This window comes from Corvus hawaiiensis, chromosome 3 (genome assembly GCF_020740725.1).
Source record: "Corvus hawaiiensis isolate bCorHaw1 chromosome 3, bCorHaw1.pri.cur, whole genome shotgun sequence".
NCBI classification, from domain to species: domain Eukaryota; kingdom Metazoa; phylum Chordata; class Aves; order Passeriformes; family Corvidae; genus Corvus; species Corvus hawaiiensis.
The window spans coordinates 118455142-118464350 of record NC_063215.1 but is presented as its reverse complement, the minus strand read 5'-3'; positions in this window follow the sequence as shown (position 1 = coordinate 118464350).

The following is a 9209-nucleotide window of genomic DNA, read 5'->3' as shown; positions in this document are numbered from 1 at the left end:
GTAAAAACATTGTAGGGCTACAGAGACAAGAAACACAGGAGAACAAGCAGCTCTGTGTCTCCTGGGTGGTGGGCTGCTGCTACCAATTGCTCCAGTGGGTCTCTATCCCTCCAGCACTCCATGCTGGGGATGAGGGGTTGAACATCTCCTGGATGGGTGAAAATTTGGAATTTTTTATGTCACAGGTATTGATCATGTCCTAGAAGCACTGCCCAGTCCCCAAGCCCTGCCTGGGTAGGAGTGTGCCTGTACTCCTGTATTATCAATGTTTGCTATTTCACTCTGAGTTGCATCAGGTTTCTGTGATCTCTACTAAAGAGCCTCCTCTTGGGTGATTTTCTCCCCCTTCAAGCCCATGTTTACTATTATTTTTCCTTGCAAAGGAAAGTATGGAGAAAGCATCCAATTCCTTTCTAAAGCTACCAGGCAAGAATTTATCACCAGTTGAATTCCACAAACTTTAAAGCCACCTCATTTTCTCATTTTTCAAATCTGATTCACAGCTGGGTGTGTTAGGTTGACAGTCCAGCAACTCTCATCCTAATCCCAGTGGCTCCATGAGCTGTTCCTGGGATGAGCAGGGCTTACAGGCGTGTGCAGACCTGGGCTCCTCCTGCCCATCAAGGTGACATAGACAGCAATGTCCCCGAGCGCTGTGACAAGGAAAAGGGGCTCCTCTCTGTAATGTGACCTAGATGTGACCTAGAAGAGTGCTGGAAAAGAAACAACTTTGGCTTTCAGCACTTTGTCACACGGACGAGTTGGGCTTCAAAATCCTTTTATCCCACTCACACGTGGCTGCACGCCCAGATTCCTGTCACCATGTGCCATGCGCTCCCGACTTGGACTGACACCTTCCCTCTTGCCAGCTGCACTTGCCGTGTTTTGTGGTGTCAGGCAAGGCTGTCACAAGAAAGGACTATCCCAGTTTACTGTTCTGACGGCCAGCACAGAACCCAATTACTTAAAAGAAGGTGGGACATGAGCACAGAAAGAAGGCTTCTTTTTGAAAACAAAGCAAAACCAGTATTGTAAACCTCTAAGTTGCTCCAGAGCAGTGGAGCACTGGGGGTGGGTGGCTCGTCCCCATTATTCACAGACTGCCCCTATTGCAGCCTCCTCTCCATGAAAGGATGAGGAGGAGCAGAAGGGATTTCCTGGGGAGAATCAGCACAGCCAAGGCAGCTCATGCTCCTGAGTGCTGAGGCTGTACAGCTCTAAGGGAGGAGATTGGGAAAAACAAATTGTGGTGCTGAACATTTCCCAGCAGCTCTCCCTTGAACCAGTCACAAGCAATGGGCTCACTCGGACACCATCCCAACGGATAAACTCCATGGCTGGCAAGCAAGGAATGGGGGCTGCCAGTGGACACAGTGGGGAATAGTCTGATGTAGCTGGAATACTGAAAAACTCAGAAACAAACGGTCCTCTTTGCATACACCTATAAACCTATAGATACACACAAATGTTTTGCGACATATCCGAGTTTGAAATGTGTTAGCACATCAGCGCTTCCAGGCATGTCTGGAAGGTGCATCCAAGTCCCTTCTCTTTCTTACCAAACTTGTTTACTTTTCCTTATGGAAAGCCGCAGCCTTGGAGGCCGCCTGGCACCACATCTGCTCAGCGAGTGCAGGAGTGGTCTCCAGAATCAATCTCTATCTCCAGCATCCCTTATGCTAAGGTCTGTGAACAAACAACGTGGAAAAAAAAAAAACACCCAAGAAAAAGAAAAAAAAACCAACTAAAAACTTTTGTCTGTGGATTCAAAAGAGCCCTCTTCATGCCAGATTCATCTACATTAAATTGCTCATGACCTTCCAGGTGTCTTTAAGGTTGAAGTGCTTGCTGGACCATTTAAAGCTCCTCTCCCGGGCTCCTGCGACCCTCCTGACATGGAGAGCTGGGCTTTTAAGAGTGTAGCCACCTTGTCAATGCTCAGAGGTCACTAATAGCCTGCCTTGGGCCTTCCAGCGGGTTGCATTTGGCTTGCTAGCCCAACACAAAGGAAAAGGAGAGGAAAGCTGGGGAGGGGGGATAATTATCATTCTTCCTCTCCACCCCCCCTCTCCAGGCTGAGAGTTATGCTCCATGTCACTGTGTTAATGCGCTTGCATCCAGGGAGACACATAATGCTCCTCTCAGCCCTGTTTATTAGTGAGATCCATTTGCGAAAGGCCCTTCTTTTGTACCACAATATGAATGTGCTTTGATGGCAAATAATTACGCTAGTCCTTTTGACATGAGGATCCACAGGCTGCCCTAGTTAAGCCAGTAATTAGCCTGTCCTCCTTTTTTTTTTTTTTTTTTTTATTATTATTATTATTATTGAGAAACTACAAATTATCCTCATATGAGCACTGGCCATTGCTTTTTCTCTTTTCTATTCTGCCTCTCTCCCTCTCCCTTGTATCTCTCGGCACTTTGGATAAGCGGAATGCAGCTGCACTAGAGCAAGATAAAGCTCCGCCATCAAGATGATGAACAATTTGGATGAAGAGGCTTCGAGATGAACACAAAAGCTGAAGAAGTGCGGCTGATGCAGCCCCGGACAGCTGAAGAATGCTGCAGTCTGCAGATGAATAGCCCTCATTTGTGAATATACAGATTTTCCATGATGAATAAAAACTGAGTGTAGGTCACAATAAATAAACTTTTTTTTCCCCCTTCTTCTCAAATAATAATTCAGGTTCCCGGCACCAAACAGCTGTAAATTGAAGGTTGTGCTTAGTTTTCTCAACTCTCAAAGGGGATAATTAAGCTAAGCTCATATTGTTTGATATATTAGCGTAATGATGAGCTACTATATTCTGGCTTGTTTCGAGTTATTTTAGGGGTTTTTTTTTTTCCATTATCTTTTTTCTTAAATTACATTTCAAATACATTTTAAATCTAGAAACAGCATTTCTGAAACACAGTTGCCCTGTGTTTGGGTCTATCTGGAATGTATTCATATAACATTTAATTAAAGATGCTACATCCCCCTTTTTGGGAAAAAAGTGTGGAGGTAAAAAATGTTATTTGACTAGTCCTGACATAATCTCACTCAACTGCCAAACCTTTATCCTTATTGGTGCACAACTGTTAAATGTGGCTGTATTCTTCATCAATACAGACAGTCACTACCCTTCTGGAACTTCAGGACTGGTAGTCCTTGGCAACCATAAAACCACTTCAGCCCACCTAATTTTTTCATAATTTCATTTGAAGATCATCAGAGGGCAAACAATTTTTGATTTTACCTGTAAACTCGGGGTTCCACGCACAGACTGGTGGATGTCATCTTTTTAGGGTGGCTGACCAGATTTGGGGCCTCTAAGAAGTTTAAAATACCTGCAAGTTGAAGACGTATCTTGGGAAGCAGAGTAAAAGTGAAAGAAGCCCACGAACCTGAGTGCAGGTGGAGAGCAATGGTCCCAAACATGCTCATAAAAGTAGGATACACAGCAATAATGAGTAGGATTGTTCAATAAAAGCATTTGTTATCTTGTCATTTTCCAAGCTAGAAGAACACATGAAGCTTTTTCTCCGTAATCACAACCCACAATAACTGAGCAATGATTATATTAGAGAAGAAGGAAATCAGGGAGCGGCACAGGGCTCTGACTTTAGTTTCAGTATTGAGTAGAAAGTTCTGCTAACCTAAGTCAAACAGACTTTTCCTCTTACCCATGTTTTGAGAATTAAATCCCACAGCACACTCATTTGTTTATATTCTAAGGCTATGGCACAGCTTCATAACATGGTGAGAAGAGACAGTTCAAATATTTCAGGAAAAAAAAAGATTATCCTACATCTTGACCTGTTTCTGGAACCAATGTCAAGCCACATGTTTTTTATGGTTCAAAAATGTGTGTGAATTGTTCCTTTCATCTCTAGTTTGGGATCAAAAGGAGAACAGCCCCTGTGATATTTACAGCATGCCTAGAAAGAAACCCCAGGAATCTTCCACCAAAGCCTGTTCCTATGAGGTTTCTGAGTTGCTCTGCATGGCCAAGACTCTGACATGGGGTGGGTGAGCATTGGGGTGCCAGTGCCAAACTTTTCCAGCTCTCCCAGCCTCAGTGGTAATGACTCGTCCTGATTTCCCAATGAGGATTATAAATCCCCCTGTCACTTGCTTGACCTGTTGTCATACTGCAAGGAGGCAGCCCAAATTGTGAGGATTTCAGTGGGTTCAGGATCACGTTCCCTGTCTTCTTTACAAGCCCCTCATGGTCTGCTCTAAAGCTTTGCCCATTACCCCTGTCCTTGTGCTCATCCCATCAAACAGCAATGGGATGTCACCACGGATGAGGTGGGGCCAAACTTTCTCCTTCTGGGCACAGCCACAATACACTAATCACAAGTGTGTTAGGAAGACCAATTAATCAGAAATTGCAAAGGGGGGGGGGGGGGGGGGGAGAGAAAAAGAAAAAAAAGAAAATTGGTTTTTTTCCCTCACCTGGGATAAAATTCCCACTGGCTGCTCACTCCGAGAAAACGCTGCCACAATCCTGATCCACAGGCCATTAGAGACTGTGAGTCTTCCCAATGGCTTCACGGGAGTTTCAACCAGGTCATTACTAAACCCAGAGAAAAATAAAACTGAGGGCTTTGCAGTGCTGCACATCGGAGAAACGCAGGGAGCCACGCACATCCCTAAGGATCACAGCTCCCAGGGCACTGATGGTGGTCAAACAGGCTTGGATTATCACCTAGAGCCCATCCAGTACTTAAACTGATGATGGATTTCCATCCATGCTTGCAGTAATGGCCGGACATTCATTAACTCTTTTCTCACTCATTATCTCCCTCCTTTAAAAGGGTGCTCACAGCAAAACCGGGATCGATAGTTAGGAAAACATTTTTCATGTGACAGCTGTGTAAAAACACACCTTTATTTTGTATACAGCCCTCTACTGACTCTGCTTACTCATTAAAGATTTTCCTTTTTAACAGCCATAAAATTATTACTCACATTTTTGTTAGAAGCCTGAATTCCTCATCAGAGCTGTGCTAAGACCTGTTCATTTTTGTAATGAGAGAGAGGGAGGAGGCAGCTCCTGCTCTAAGGAGGTTGCAATTTTAGCATGTAAGAGACAAAGAAGTGCAGATAACCCATGCAGGAGGCAGGAGGGGTTGAGGACAAGGTAAAGGTGATAAAACCAAACAAACAACCCTGTTGTGTTTAATAACTTCAGCCTCAGTTTATGCTGTTATAGGATTTCAATATTTTTCAGATTATGCAATCTGATTTAGTAATCAGTTGCTCAATACGTGTCTTGTTCTTCCTCGTCTCTGCTGCAAGAGCTGATGGAGGCAAAAGGCTCTCGTGTCCTGGTGGGAAGAACCACTCTCACATTCAAAAGTTAAGACTGACCCAAGGGATCATCAATCAGTAGCTCACTTTAAAATTCTCTTTAAAATGTTTTACTAGCTCACTTTACTTGGCATTTTTATCACTATCTGTATCTCTAAAGCAGTGATATAATTAGTAAAGCTATTAATGTTTCTTATGTTTAGTCTTACAAAAGCTACAAATATCTATAAATCTGGCTTACAACAAAATAAATAATGACAATAATTCTGTCAAGCATCAATATAATTTGCCGGACAGCATTGTGTAAACCAAGCAAATATCTGAACTATTAATGAGCTTAATCTGTGCCATTTAACCGCCCCCTCAGTAAATTGTTCTGCAGGCCAGAGATGGGTCTCCAGCTTAGCAACTCTGCAAATTTCCCACAAAAGTGACCAGCCTGACTTAATCCAGTTCTGCCTCACACTCTCCTACAACTAGAGACAATCTCTTACCGAACGTGTAGGAAAGGGGTTTTTCCCCCATCCCTGTAAAACTTTGGGTTTTCAGAGAAGCTGATGTTCTGCATGGATCCATGTTCCCTAAGAGAAAAACCCAAAAGAAGCAAACCAAAAAACCTGCCATCTGAAAATAACTACCCTTTCCCTTTTTTTCCTGACAATATTCACTTTTTAGTGGTGAGGGCGTTCACTCAGGACAAGACAGAGTCAGATATAAGACTCTGCTCTGTGTTGTTCAAACCAGTAACAGGAATCTAGGTGGCAGCATCTTCGCCTTAGGGTTAGGTTCTCTCATTCAAGCCAAAATTTATGCCTCAGGCAGGAGAAACTTTTCATCTCTAAAACATCAAACCATGATGCTGCAGAGTCATGCTTTTTGTCGTATTGCCTGCTCCCAATACAGGGATTTTTGTGAAAACTCCTGGACAGCTCACGTCCCCAAGACTTTGAACCATAGCATGGGCCATCCTTTATTCTGCTAACACTTGATTTTTCTTTAAAATTGAGTGGGTTTCAACATATGCACCAAAAAAAACCCAAACAACCAAAAAAACCCCACCAACAGAAAGGGCAGACCGAGCCTTGGCAAAAGAATATAAACCCACCACCCATGGCATCACCATTTCAATAACAAAATAAATGTCTGCTCTCATGAGCCCCGAGTAAAAGCCCCTTTAAGTAAAAGTATTAGAAGAATACATCAGCTATAAGATATAATACCAGTGACTAATACCACAGGATGGGCATTTTTAACTTTCACTCTGAAATGACTGGATGATAAGAGAGTACAATATATATTTTGAATTCAGGGTGAGAAGATCTTTTTAATATAAGTGTTTTATGATGTAGTCATACATCATTTCTAACTAAAATGCTAAACAAAACACCATCCTTTTCTGAAACATAGATAATGATGGATTTTTGTTACTCTATTTTATTCCATAAGATAGTTTTTCAACCCAAACTTTTATTTTATTGATGGCATAAGAAGGCCCCAGTACATCTTCTTTCATATATGAGACAATTTCATGAAAACTGTGAGCTAAAACTCAAATGTCATTACAGAGAAAGAATTTCTGGATACGTGATCGCTTATTGGGATAGTCCCAAAAGATGGGATTAAAGGAGATTAAAAGGACCAGGTATGTTTTGTTGATTGCTTTGGCACTTGAAAAGCCCTCTGATCTCAGAGCAGGAGTTTTGTGGGTATTATTATAATAATAATGGGGATCTTGGAGGACGGAAGGTGGATAAGCAGAAGGGAACTAAATCCAATAATGTTTGTACTGTCACAAAGCCAGGATGGTTTGGGATATGATTTAATCCTATGGAGCAGACCTACCCAACACTCCTAAGGAAGAGATAGACAAATAAATATACCCAGTAAAATAGAGGCATATCTGCAAAGTGAAATCCCTCACCCTTCCCTGGGCAAAATATTTTATTCCATCAGCTCCCAAACTCGCCAATAATTTGCCTCTGTGTGTGCTGAGCAAGAATCCCAGCAAATCTCTGCCTCCTCCACTTTATAGCCTCAGTGAAACACGACATCCAAGGATTTGCCTGTGCTTTCTGTCTCTTTCCTTGTTTGTTTTCATGTGTACCACCAATACAGACTGTCACTACCTATAAGGAACCAAAATGTTTTAAATACTGACTACTGCAAAAATATGAAACACCTTTTTTAGTACTTGGTTCAAACAGCGGGATCGAGGGGGGAAGGAAAATGGCATTTCCACTACTCTGGTGTTGAGGATGGATGGCTGCTCACTGCACCAGTGCCTTTCCAAACACCTTACTGTGTCTCTCACAAGATAATTTCTTCCATAGTCTCTTGTCCCAGAGACTCCCAAGCTTGGTTGTGTTTTTAAAAAAGAGCTTTCCTGGAAAAGCTGATGTTAGAATGGCAGTGCGAAGTTGTACAAATTTTATCACTTCTGTGCTTCAAGAAAATCTGAATTAAACCCTCAACTTGTAACACTTTAATCCATTCTTCCACGGAGCTGGACCAAGTGATGAGCCAGCCCATGGCAGACACATCTGCAGCAGAGACACAGGGCCTGCTTTTACAGCAGTAAAATAATAAATTTTAAAAACTCCAGGCCTGTAGTTGTTCTTGTTTTGAGTTCTTACACTGACTACTTTGCCCATATACCGCCTGAAGATTTTGGCTGTGGTGCCTAATCAGAACAATAGTTCAGAAGAAGCCAGCAGTCCTGGTTACAATTAGTTGGGACTATTTTAACTACCTGTTTGGTTGTTACAGATTTAAGAAGGACTGGCTGGTGAGAAGAAGGTTCTGGCAAAAACATCTCTGCTGAGTCACAAACACTTAGGGATTTTTTATTTTCTAATTTTTATTTTCTACGTTCAGCAACATAGTTTGGAAAGACTGCTTAAAAAACCTGAGATACATCCTTTCCTGTTTTTCATATCCATTCCTGACTCTTAGCTCTCCAAGGAAGTCTGTATTTCTTATTTACACACAGTGGCCAGCACAGCACCCTCCTGTCCCCAGAGCTCAGTCAGAAAAGAAATAAAAACAATCTGAAGAACAAGTGGATCACACAATCAGTGTGATCTTCCCCTAAATCCTGGATGAAACACCTCACGAAATCCACACGGGAAAGCCTGAATGCATTAACCAGAAAAAAATACTTAAAAAAAAAAAAAAAAAAAAAAAAAGAGAGATCTGTGAAAGAAGTTCCACTTAAAATAAAAGGCAGCAGAGACCAAACTCTAAGAGTCCAGGTTTCAAATGAGCTTTCATTATTCATTGACCCAGGTTTCTTCTTTGTGCTATGCAGAAAGCAAAAGGTTAAACTGGTGCCGATGGGAGCAGGGACGGGAGGGTGGGTGCTGTGGACAGCTTGGCCCCACAGAGCTGGGGAGGGGATGCTTTGGCTGTGCACTCAGAACTTCCCAGCACAAGGGTGCAGCAGCTCAGCTAATTGGGGAAGATAAAAGGCAGGTTTTTATGAGACAGACACCATCATTATCAGAAATGAAGGATAAAAACTTGAGCAGCTACATCTTATTTTATCGCTGGGAAGTCTCAGAAGGAAAAAAGAATTATCAAAGTTTTTGATAGTTCCATTTAACCACAAGAAAACTATGTTAATGTAACCTTAAAGGTTTGACTGAAACCTATGAAATCAAGGCAACTCACAGTCCAGGCCTCAGCTTCTTCCCTAAGCCACCTGTAGTGCTGGGTCTGTGTGAGACACAAACGGTGCCTGCTTGGGGACAGTATAATTTATATGGGCAGACCACGCTGCTGTAACCCCAAAACCGACACCCAGCACAGCCCCTAGAGCTGCACACAAAGTGGGCTTCTGTTTCCTATGCTTTCCCTCTGTTTCTCATAAGGAAAACATAAAGACCATAAGCAGTTTCATCACAAACAA